The sequence below is a fragment of the Lynx rufus genome, unplaced genomic scaffold, assembly GCF_022079265.1.
Source record: "Lynx rufus isolate CCGP_SWC_20201006 ecotype Redwood Valley unplaced genomic scaffold, mLynRuf1.p SCAF_18, whole genome shotgun sequence".
NCBI lineage: Eukaryota > Metazoa > Chordata > Mammalia > Carnivora > Felidae > Lynx > Lynx rufus.
The window spans coordinates 6,665,502-6,676,094 of NW_025814832.1; the positions used below are offsets into that span (position 1 = coordinate 6,665,502).

Below are 10,593 nucleotides of genomic sequence, written 5' to 3' on the forward strand. Positions count from 1 at the left end.
TGGTTTGGGCAAGGCAGCCAGGCTTCTCACAGCCTTGCTGGGAGGGTCTCCAGAAAATGTCTCAGCTCCATGCAAAGGTGGGTAAAGTCACTTTCTGCGCGCCCCCCACCCCCACCCCCGCAGCACGTGCAGCACCCGTCACACTACAGGCGGCCCAGAGCCCTGTGGCCAGCAGGGGGCGCTCGCCGCGGGACACGGCGGGCTCTCCTCGGAGGCGGCCCTCTGATCTTCCAGCCCTGGGGACCGGGATCTGGCGTCATTCCCCTCCCCTTACTCCGTGCCTGATGCAGTGCGTGGTTCTCCGGAGGTAACGCGAGGTAGTTGCCGTTAGCTTGCCTGCGCTTAGGGCTTTCTGTGTCCCAGGCAGTGTTTTGTGTGCTTCGTGTGCACTGGGCCGTTTAATCCTCACAACCATGGAGGGGAGGGGGGCAGCATTATCTCCATCTCACAGATGAGGAAACTGGGCCGCCACAGGCGACGTAACTAGCCGTAAGTCACCCAGGGTTCACGTCCAGGCAGCTGGTAAGGGGAAGAGTCATCCCAGAGCGGGACCCGGAGGAGAGGGTTGTTCAGAGCAGGGAGGAGTCACTTCCAGCTGGCAAGGCTTCAGGGGGAAAGGACATGTACGGAGCCCTGGAGCCTGCGGTCCAGGAGCAGAGGGGCTGTAAAGGGCACCGCGGGAACAAGCGTGTGGAGGTGGGACACCGAAGGATGGTGGCTTCACTGCGGCTCAGCTTGGCTGGCGGGCTGAGGGGTCACTACCGCCACAAGTGTCCTGGGGGGGGAGGTTGTGGCCTCTAGGGCCCAGGAAGTCCGGAGCCAGCTTCAAACCAGTCCTTCCAGGAACAAAACCAAGTGGTTGGGTTGGGGCTGCTGCAGGAAGTTCCCCTCACTCTCCTGCCACCCCTAGTTGGACCCTGGCTTTCACTCCAAGCTCTGATATTGTTCTGATTTGGGCAGGAAGTTGGTGTGGCCTCTGGGCTTTTAAAAAAAAAAAAAAAAAATGGTGGAGGGGCGCCTGGGTGGCTCAGTCGGTTAAGTGTCCTCCTCTTGGTTTTGGCTCAGGTCATGATCTCACGGTTCAGGAGTTCAACCTCCACATCAGGCTCCCCGCTGCTGGTGCTGAGCCCACTGGGGATTCTCTCTCCCTCTCTTTCTACCCCTCTCCCACCATGCTCTCTCTCCAAATAAATAAATTGTAAGATTTAAAACAAAAATTAAGACCATGTTTTAAATGGTGGAGCTCCTGAAAGGCCCAAATGCAGAGAGCAAAGGTGCTGAAATCTGAGCCCCTTTAAGTCACAGTTAGTGAATGATGGGGGGGTGGGGGAGGGAGTCTCCAAAGATAGTCACCATTGATTTATTCCCTCCCTGTGTGCAGGCGTCTCCCCTACTGAGAGAGGTGGAATTTTCCTCCCCTCCCCCACCTTTGGGCTGGCCACGTGACTACCCTGATCAATACATGGAAAGGTGCATCATTTGTAGCAGAAGTGATAATCCTGGGACTTCTCGGCTCTGGCCCTAAGAGGTGGCAAGGAAACTTCCGTTTCCTTCCTCTTGACATGCACCCTCTTGGAGGGCGGCTGCCATGCTCTGAGGAACCCCAAGCAGCCACGTGGTAAACTGAGGTCCCAGCCCAACAGCACCAGCTCAGTGCCAGCCATATGAGTGAGGTCATGGTGAGCCTTCCAGCCAGTCCAACACCCTTGCCGACAACAGATAGGGCAGAATTGCCTGGCCAACCCCCAGAACCACAAAAAGGGTCTAGGCTTCGAGGCGTTTGGTTACATAGCAATAGACGCATGAAACAGCGGGTGTTCAGGAGTTTGCTCTCTGTCAGGCCTCCCTTCACAAAAACCCATCTTTCCCAAAAGGAATCCTCCCCAAGCATCTTGGGGAATAATTGGGTCCATCAGTCCCCTGACCTCACCCAGGTAGTTCTCTTACTGTGCAGGAGCCCCATGGAGAATCCTGAGTGACTATGACAGCAGGATCACGTTCAGGGAAAGAATGAGTCCCGAGGGCTGTAGCTGCATAGCGGTTGTGCTCCCTAAGGCTCCTGCCTCATTTTGGGGCTTCTGGGGTGACCTGATTGTATTCAGCTCATGATCCGCCTGGGGGCCCTCCTCGCTCCTTTAAAGTCCAAGCCACCTTGAAACATCTTGTTAAGAGGGAATGCTCCGCCAGCAGGTGGAGGAGTCCGGGAAAAGTAATTGAACTAACCACCAAGAAGGGAAAGAAAGAGAGAGAAAGACGACCAAAGCGCATTAATCCTAAGTACGAAAAGCAGCCTTCATTTACATGTCTACAGGTGCGGCGTTCTCTCTAAAAAGGTTTCAAGTTGCGCTGACGTTTTCCTATTAACAGCAGCCTTAATTTAGAGCTTTCGGGCTGGCAAAGGGCCCATGAAACCCGACCAAAGGGGAAAGTGTCAGGTTGCTACTGTGCCCAAGGAAAAAAGGTCAAATAGCGTTTCAGCCCCCTGCTAACTTTAGCAGTGAATAATGAAGAAGGTGTTCAAAATTTAATTAACGCAGGACTGTGGCTAACAGCTAACTAACCCTGCTATTTTGGAGATGAGGAAACGAGATTAAATAACCACTGAGGGGACACTGGGCATGACCCCTCCCACATTCATTCAACATCGTGGAAGTTTTTGTTTTCTTAATGTTTATTTTTGAGAGAGAGAGAGAGAGAGCGCGCAGGAGCGGGGAAGGGGTAGAGAGAGAGGGAGACACAGAATCTGAAGCAGGCTCCAGGCTGTGAGCTGTCAGCACCGAGCCCAATGTGGGGCTCAAACCCATCAACTGTGAGATCACGACCTGAGCCAAAGTCAGACACTCAACCGACTGAGCCACCCAGGCGCCCCCAGCATCACCGAAGCTTTAACTCCTCCATGCAGATAACCACCAGCCCGTAAACCTAGCACCAAAGAGTGTGCTACATGTAACCTGCCGTATCAACTGCTGTGTAACAACCTCCTCCCCGCCCCCCCCCTGCAAAATGTAGTGGCTTGTAACAGGAACCATTCATTACTTTCACCATTTTGTGGCTAGGGTGGCAGGTCCTCTGCTGGGTGTGCCCGGGCTCAGTCACATAGCTGCATTCAGCTGATGAGGGGTCTGCTGGGCTGGAAGGTCCGAGATGGCCACACTGATGTGTCTAGCAGGTGGTGCCGGCTTTCGGCTGGGAGACTCTCCTGGCCTCTCACCCTCCGTTAGCCAGACTGCCTTCCTTACATGGGGGTCTCGGGACAGGGCTCTGAGATATCTCCCGGGCAGAAGCTGCAAGGTCTCTTGGGACCCAGGCTTGGGATTTTACACATCACTTTTGCCACATTCCACTGGTCAAGCCCATGTCCAAAGAGGAGGGCATAGACTCTGCCTCCGTATGGGAAAGCAGCAAAGAATGTGACCCTGAATTTAGTCTGCCACGCCTGTCTATTTAAAATTACAACCAGGGGAGCCTGGGTGGCTCCGTCAGTTAAGCGTCAGACTCTTGGTTTCCGCTCAGGTCATGATCTCACGGTTTCGCGAGTTTGAGCCCCGCATCAAGCTCTCCACAGTGCGGAGCCTGCTTGGGATTCTCGGTCTCCCTCTCGCTCTGCCCCTCCCCCACTCACCCTGTCTCTGTCTCTCGAAATAAACTTAAAAAAAAAAATAGGGGCATCTGGGTGGCTCAGTTAAGATGTCCAACTTGGGCTCAGGTCATAGTCTCGTGGTTCATGAGTTCGAGCCCCGCACTGGGCTCTGGGGTGACAGCTCAGAGCCTTGAGCCTACTTTGGATTTTGTGTCTCCCTCTCTCTTTGCCCCTCCCTCTCCCTCGTCCTCTCTCTCTCTCAAAAATGAATAGACATTAAAAAATTTTCTTCAATAAAAAAAAATAAAAAATAAAATGACAACCCTTCCTCCCCCCCTCTGGAATTTCCTATCCTTCTTCCCCACTTGATGTTTCTCCCTAGTGCTTTTCACCAGCTGATATACTATGTTTTGCTTATTTAAGAATGGACGCTCCATTAGGGCAGGGATCTGTGCTGCTTAGTTCATTGCTATAGCTCCAGCACTGAGTCTAGCACATCGTAGGTGCTCAGTGAGGATTTGTTGAAGGAATCGATGATGGGAACCTCTTACTACTGTGCTATACGGAAGTGGGTACGGCCTGATCTCTGCCCCCGGGTTCTGTGTTCTTGAGCCAGCTCTCACACTTCGGTGAAGTTTCATAGCATCTTTGCCAATGCAAAAAGGTCCTAAAAATGGCACAGACGTTTAGAAAACAGAAGTCTGATCACATACTTACGGCTGCTCACTCAAGGAGACAAGACCTGGCTCCCAGGCCTACCAGCTGAGAAGTGCACCTGGACAGACCCACTGTGACCCCACCAAGGAGCAACCCAGTGCAGCCTAGGGTTGGCTGTGAGTCACAGCAGAGGGTCGGAGAGCGAAGAATTTTCTTTTCAGGTGCTTTTATAAAATACACTCCTTAGAGCAGTTTTAGGTCGGTAGCCAAATTGAGAGTTCCATATTGCCCCTCCCCCACGCACAGCTTGCCCCACTATCAACATCCCGCACCAGAGTGGTACCTGTTACAGTCGATGAAATGATCCATTTAGAAGGACATGGGCAATGTTCATCCCACAATGGTAAGTGAGAAAAATCTGGACACCATGAAATATACCTATCTGAAAATATGCATCTGACCCTCCTGTGTTTCATATACTCGATTTCATCAAACTCACAAGTTTAAAAAGCTATTCTTTTAGGTGCCATTAAAGGGGGAAAAGGCTGATAAGACTCCAACTAATCAGTTGTCGTCCTGATTTTTAATTTGTTGGAATGTGAGGGAAAAAACCCGTGTCCGAAGATAAATACATTACAGTGTGTTTCACACACACAAGAATGTAGGTACTTGGGTTTCTCTCCGGTGGGGACACCACAGGTCCTTTGAATTCTCCTGTTCATGCTCTTAAAAACTTGCCTGCTTCTTCAACAAATGGGTGTTGGGAAAGCTGGAGAGCCAAAAGCAAAAAAATGAAGTTGGATACCTACCTTATACCCCATACAAAAATGAGCTCAACATGGAATGAAGACCTAAACATAAGACCTGAATTGATATAGCTCTTAGAAAAAAAGGAAATAGGGGGAAAGTTTCATGACGTTGGATTTGGCAATGATTTCTCGCATGAGACCAAAAGCCCAGGCAACAAGAACAAAAACAGACAAATGGAACTGATGACATCAAACTTAAGACTTCTGTACTGTAAAGGAAGCAATCAACGAATGAAAAATCAACCTACAGAAAGGGAGAAAATATTAGCCAATAATCGAATAAGAGATTAACATCTAGGATATAAAAAGAACTCCTATAACCCAACAATAAAAAAAAAAATAACCAGAATAAAAAATTGGCAAAGGACTTGAATAGACATTTCTTCAAAGAAGAGCTACAAATGGCCGGCGAGCATAGGAAAATATGCTCAACATCACAATCAGGAAAATGCCAATCCAATCACAATGAGATACTACCTGATGCCCATTAGGATGGTCACTATAAAAAAAAATGTATTGGCACAGATGTGAAGAAATTTGAACGCCTGTGCACTGGTAGTGGGGATGTAATATGGTGTAGCCACTATGGAAAACAGTACGGCATTTCCTTGAAAAAAATTAAAAATGGAATTACCATAGGATCTGGCAGTGCCACTTCTGGGCTATAGATCCCAAAGAACTGAAGACAGGATCTCATAATTGCATATCCATGTCACCGCAGCACAACTCCCAACAGCAAAGGGGTCAAAGTCACCTAAATGTTCATCGAGAAACGAATGGATTTACAAAACACAGGGAACTATCGTTGAGCTTTAAAAAAAAGGAAATCGTGTCCTGCGACAACACGGATGAACCTCGGGCACATTACGCTAAGTGAAATAAGCCAGTAACAAGAAGGCAACTACTTACTGTAGGACTCCACCTATAAGGTACCTTGGGCAGTCAAACTCTGAAACGCAGAAAGTAGAATAGTAGTTGACAGGGGCTGGGAAGCGGTTGGGAAGGGGAGTTACTTACTGTTGGGTGGGTATAGTTTCAACAGAAGTTCCATTTGTTGCACAATAATGTCCACAGGGTAGACACCACACTTTTAGACGGTCAAGATAAAACTGTGTGTGGTTTTGTTTTTTGTGTTTTTTTTTTTTTTTTTAGCACACACAAAAATCGTTTTCCTGGGTTTCCCTAAATCTCCACGCTGTATACTTTTTAAAAAGTTCTATAAATAAGCAAGAATGACTTTGGAGTGGCGGTGGAAGGGTGATCAATGGTGCCATTGGTCTGATTTGTGTCTCCCTGCCCCCCCCCCCCTCGCCCGGCGCTGGCCTGCAGGAGGGCTGGAGTTGGCTGCAGTTGGCCATGTCCTGCCCCCAGGAGGAGGGCTCTTCTACCCCCCACCCCCACCCACCTCTCCTGGAACAGACGCTGTGGCCACACCAAAGTCGGACGGAGGGGCGTAACTGCCTTTAAAAAATTTTTTAAACAAAATACAAGATCTACGAAAAAGTATAAAGGATCATAATAAGCACTCATATTCCCACCATTTTAGCTTTTTGCCTCTTTCACAGAATACACAACAAACACTACCAACAAAGTTCCTTTTGTCCCCTATCTCCAGCCAGTCTCCTCCTCTCCTTTATATTTTACTACTTTATACTTGTACCTGCTTTGTACGTCTTTCCCTTTAATAAATGGTTTTATTGTCCGATATCCTGCTTTCTAAAATCACGTATTTTTAGAAAGCAGGATATCGGACAATAAAACCATTTATTTGGTTTTGCGCACTACCTATGCCGACAATCCTTCCTTTGACTCTAGAGCATTCCTTTTTAATAGTGACCCCCTGTTCCCTGGCATGGACAGACTATCAGCTTCATCCAGGTCGCCTCCCAGGTTCACTCCCACTAGCACTGTCGCCACGAACATCCCTGGGGGCATCTTCTTGTGCGCCCACGTCGGTTCCTCCCGGGCAAGGCCATCTTGTCTAAACAGATATTTATCAGGAGTCTCCCGTGCCAGGGTTTGAAGGGCAAGGGCGGAGCGTGAACCAGCCGGGGAAGGTGTTCCTTACCCAGACTGCCGCTCCTGCGGGGTTAGCGAAGGAAAGTCACCTCTCCGCTCCCCAGAAGCCTGGCCCTCATCCCCCCACCCGGCTCCCTACATGTTTTTCCAAAGCCGGGACCGTCCACACCTGCACTGCCCTTCTTGCCCCTTCGGCGCCCGGTATGCTCGGCCCGAAGCCCCGTAGCTGCCCGCGCAACCTGCCGACTCGACGGAAAAGACCCGGCCAAGGTCACACAGCTGGGCGCTCGCGGCCGCGGTATCCGCTTCCGCTCGCGTCGTAGCAAGCATCGGCCGTGGTTTTTCTCCGTCTGGGCTCCCGGTCCCGCCGAAGCCTCTCGCTAATCCCCGGCGGGCCTCCTCCCGGCTTTCCCGGGGAGGAGGGCGGGGCCGGGCCAGAGCGCCGCTAGTTCGGGTCCCGCCGCAGGCAGGACTCCGGCGCCAGGCCCGGCCCGACCAAGCGGCTGGCAGAGGTGGGTCTGCAGGGGCGGGTCTGGAGGGGCGGGCGGGAAGCCGGGGGCGGGGCCGGAGGCGGGGCCATGCGCTTCCTGCGCCTGCGCCGCCTACCCTCCACTGAGAGCTTCCACCGCTCGCTCGGCTGTCAGGCGCGGTGGCCAAGTGGTAAGGCGTCGGTCTCGTAAACCGAAGATCGCGGGTTCGAACCCCGTCCGTGCCTGAGGCTTGAGGTTGGGGCTTGGCGATAGGGGTTTGTTGTCCCCACGTGCGCCGTCCCTTAGCTGCGTGGCATTTTTTACTTTTCAGATTCCGTCCGGGCGTTCTCCAGCCTGCCCCTCCCCCCAGGCTGTGTAGCGCAGGCCCGGCCAGTTCGCTGGGGCTCGCGGGACCGCTGGTGTGGACGCGCTCCGTCCCTGTCGCGCAGCGCTGCGCTAGTGGCACCGGCGTTCGTCTCTACGGGGCCCCGCTCCCCTTGCGGTCCTACGCCGGCCGGACCTTTATGGGGCCCCTGTGATACCGGTGGGGACACCGAGGCCCCAGGTGGAGAGCCCACGCGAGGCATTGACGTTGCCAGCGGGGGAAGGGGCTCTAGCGTCGCTTGGCTTTGCGTGTCTTAAGGGTGGGAGAACTTTCCAGAGAGGACTTTGGAATTTCTGGACCGGTGTTTTCTGGTTTCTGTTTGTTCCTTGAAAGGTGAGTTATCCACCTGTGCTTACAGTCTGCCTTCTTGTTGAGGAAGCCAGCCACATCGCTCAACTGGTGGGCGCTTAGTCCTTTCCCAGCTCTTGGGAACTGACAGTTTGAGTCTGGTGCCTGTCTGTGTGATCCGTTCATTCCGGCCCCCTAGCCGGTTATGACACTCCCCAAGTCATCTCTAGGATAAACAGCCCAATTTAATATGACATGATGTTGAGTGCCTCTAATTTCTGAATCACTCAGCCTGTCTCCTTTAATTGTAATCCTCAGCAATGAAAATACTACTCCAGAGATAGTTTCATGAATGGAGCTTAGGCCTCCCTCGTTCCACATCCCATGCTTCTCTTAATGTGACCCCAAATCACATTACCTTTCCAGAGGCCCCTGTCACACAGTTGACCATGGGGACATGGGGAGCTTCCGGTGGACTGAATGTCAGAGTCTCTGAGGGGATGTCTAGGGTTATCAGAAGACAGGATGTGGGGCCCTGGGAACAGGGAAATATATTGATCTTTTCCCTAAGATTCCAATAAACGGAAGAAATGCTCTTGGCTTTTGAAGGGAATGCTGAGCTAGGGATTCGGTGTTGTCGTAGAATTGTCAGTAAATGCAAATTGAGACAGATTCTAGATATTCAGAAATAGGAAGAGGAAAGGTCCTGACCTACTGGATCGTGCATTGATTCTTATGCCTTAAACTGGATTCCTGATGAGAAGGAACTCCACAGTGAGGCATTGGGTCTCCTGTAGAAGCTGGAGCAGAGAATTTCACCTGTATAGAGGTGGGGACAATGAATCAATAAAATCAATAAAAGAGAGTCAAGGTACAGAAGAGGTCAACATACAGATGTTGGAGGAAACGTGGGCCCCCAAAGGTAAAGGGTCAGACCCACCACGTACTGGGATGATCACGGGAGCAGAGGTCTTACAGTTACCTTGAAGGCCCATGGGTATCTACACTCACCTTGGTGGGGCTGGAGGTAGGTCATTGGCTTAAAGGGTGAGGGCACAGGCAGGAAGGGATACCTATGTTGAGTTTATGACATGACCTCTATTAAATCACTCACATGCCCTGGACTTCAACTTGTTGCAAAATTCAAAAGTTGAAAGAGATGTTTCCTAAATACCCTGTGGCCTGAAATTCTGTTTCTGCCTCAGAGCCCAGACCTTTGGAGAAGCCAGGGGGCCTGAAGCTGTCCCGCCCATCTTTCTCATGACTGCCAAGGTGGTGAAAAATAATAGTCCCTTTCACAGTGGGGCCTGGTCATCATGCCCTCATGATGAGATTGGTATGACCCTGGCTCCCCCATCCAAAAGGTTGCAGTCAGTCCTCCCAGATGAGCGACAAAGGCTCCCATTCCTGATACACTTTAGTCTGTCCGTCTCCTTCTTTAATTGTGACGTGTAGCACGGAGGCTCCTACTCCAGAGATAGCTTCGTTGACTGCCAGTTTCCCCTCCCCGCTCAGACCTCTTGCCATATGCTCCCTGCCAGGGTCTAGATCAGAAGACAGGGCCTCTGGCACTCCAGTTTGAGAGCCACGTAGGCAGATGACCATTTGTGGGCAGCTAAAACCTCCAGGATATTTTTAAAAATATAAACCACGTTAGGTCAGGCCTCTTCCTTCCTGTACATGAATATTATTTAACTTAAAAGCAGAATTTGGCAAGTAGATCTGTTTTGCCTCCTGCTGTCAGTTTGAATCCAATATTCCAGCCTAGAGAGATGTATTTTTAAATCTTTCCTTGTACAATCAAACACAGATCCGAAAGCCACACGAATCAGGTCAATGTCTTAACGAATTATATACGCAGAATACTACTCAGGTCAGAGAACTTGGCCAGACCCCCCAGAAACCTGTTTTATGTGTCCCCTTCTCAGTACGGCCCCCCCCACAGCCAGAATAGTCGCTACTCCTATAGTTACCATTTACTTGGATTTTTTTAAAAACTTTTTTCGTGCTTGTTTTTTTTTTTTTTTTAATTTTTTTTTTCAACGTTTATTTATTTTTGGGACAGAGAGAGACAGAGCATGAACGGGGGAGGGGCAGAGAGAGAGGGAGACACAGAATCAGAAACAGGCTCCAGGCTCTGAGCCATCAGCCCAGAGCCTGACGCGGGGCTCGAACTCACGGACCGCGAGATCGTGACCTGGCTGAAGTTGGACGCTCAACCGACTGCGCCACCCAGGCGCCCCTCGTGCTTGTTTATTTTTGAGAGAGAGCGAGAGCATGAGCTGGGGAAAGGCAGAGAGAGGGAGAGAGAGAGAGAGAGAGAGAGAGAGAGAGAATCTGAAGCAGGCTCCAGGCACAGAGCCCGATGCGGGACTCAAACCCACA

General features: G+C 51.0%; 1 non-coding gene across 1 annotated transcript; it reads left to right on the forward strand.

Annotated features, from left to right (window-relative positions):
• Positions 1-7,708: 7,708 nt before the first annotated feature.
• On the forward strand, positions 7,709-7,780 carry TRNAT-CGU (transfer RNA threonine (anticodon CGU)). Its single transcript has one exon. It is a non-coding gene; the product is annotated as a tRNA-Thr (tRNA).
• The last annotated feature ends 2,813 nt before the right edge of the window (positions 7,781-10,593 follow it).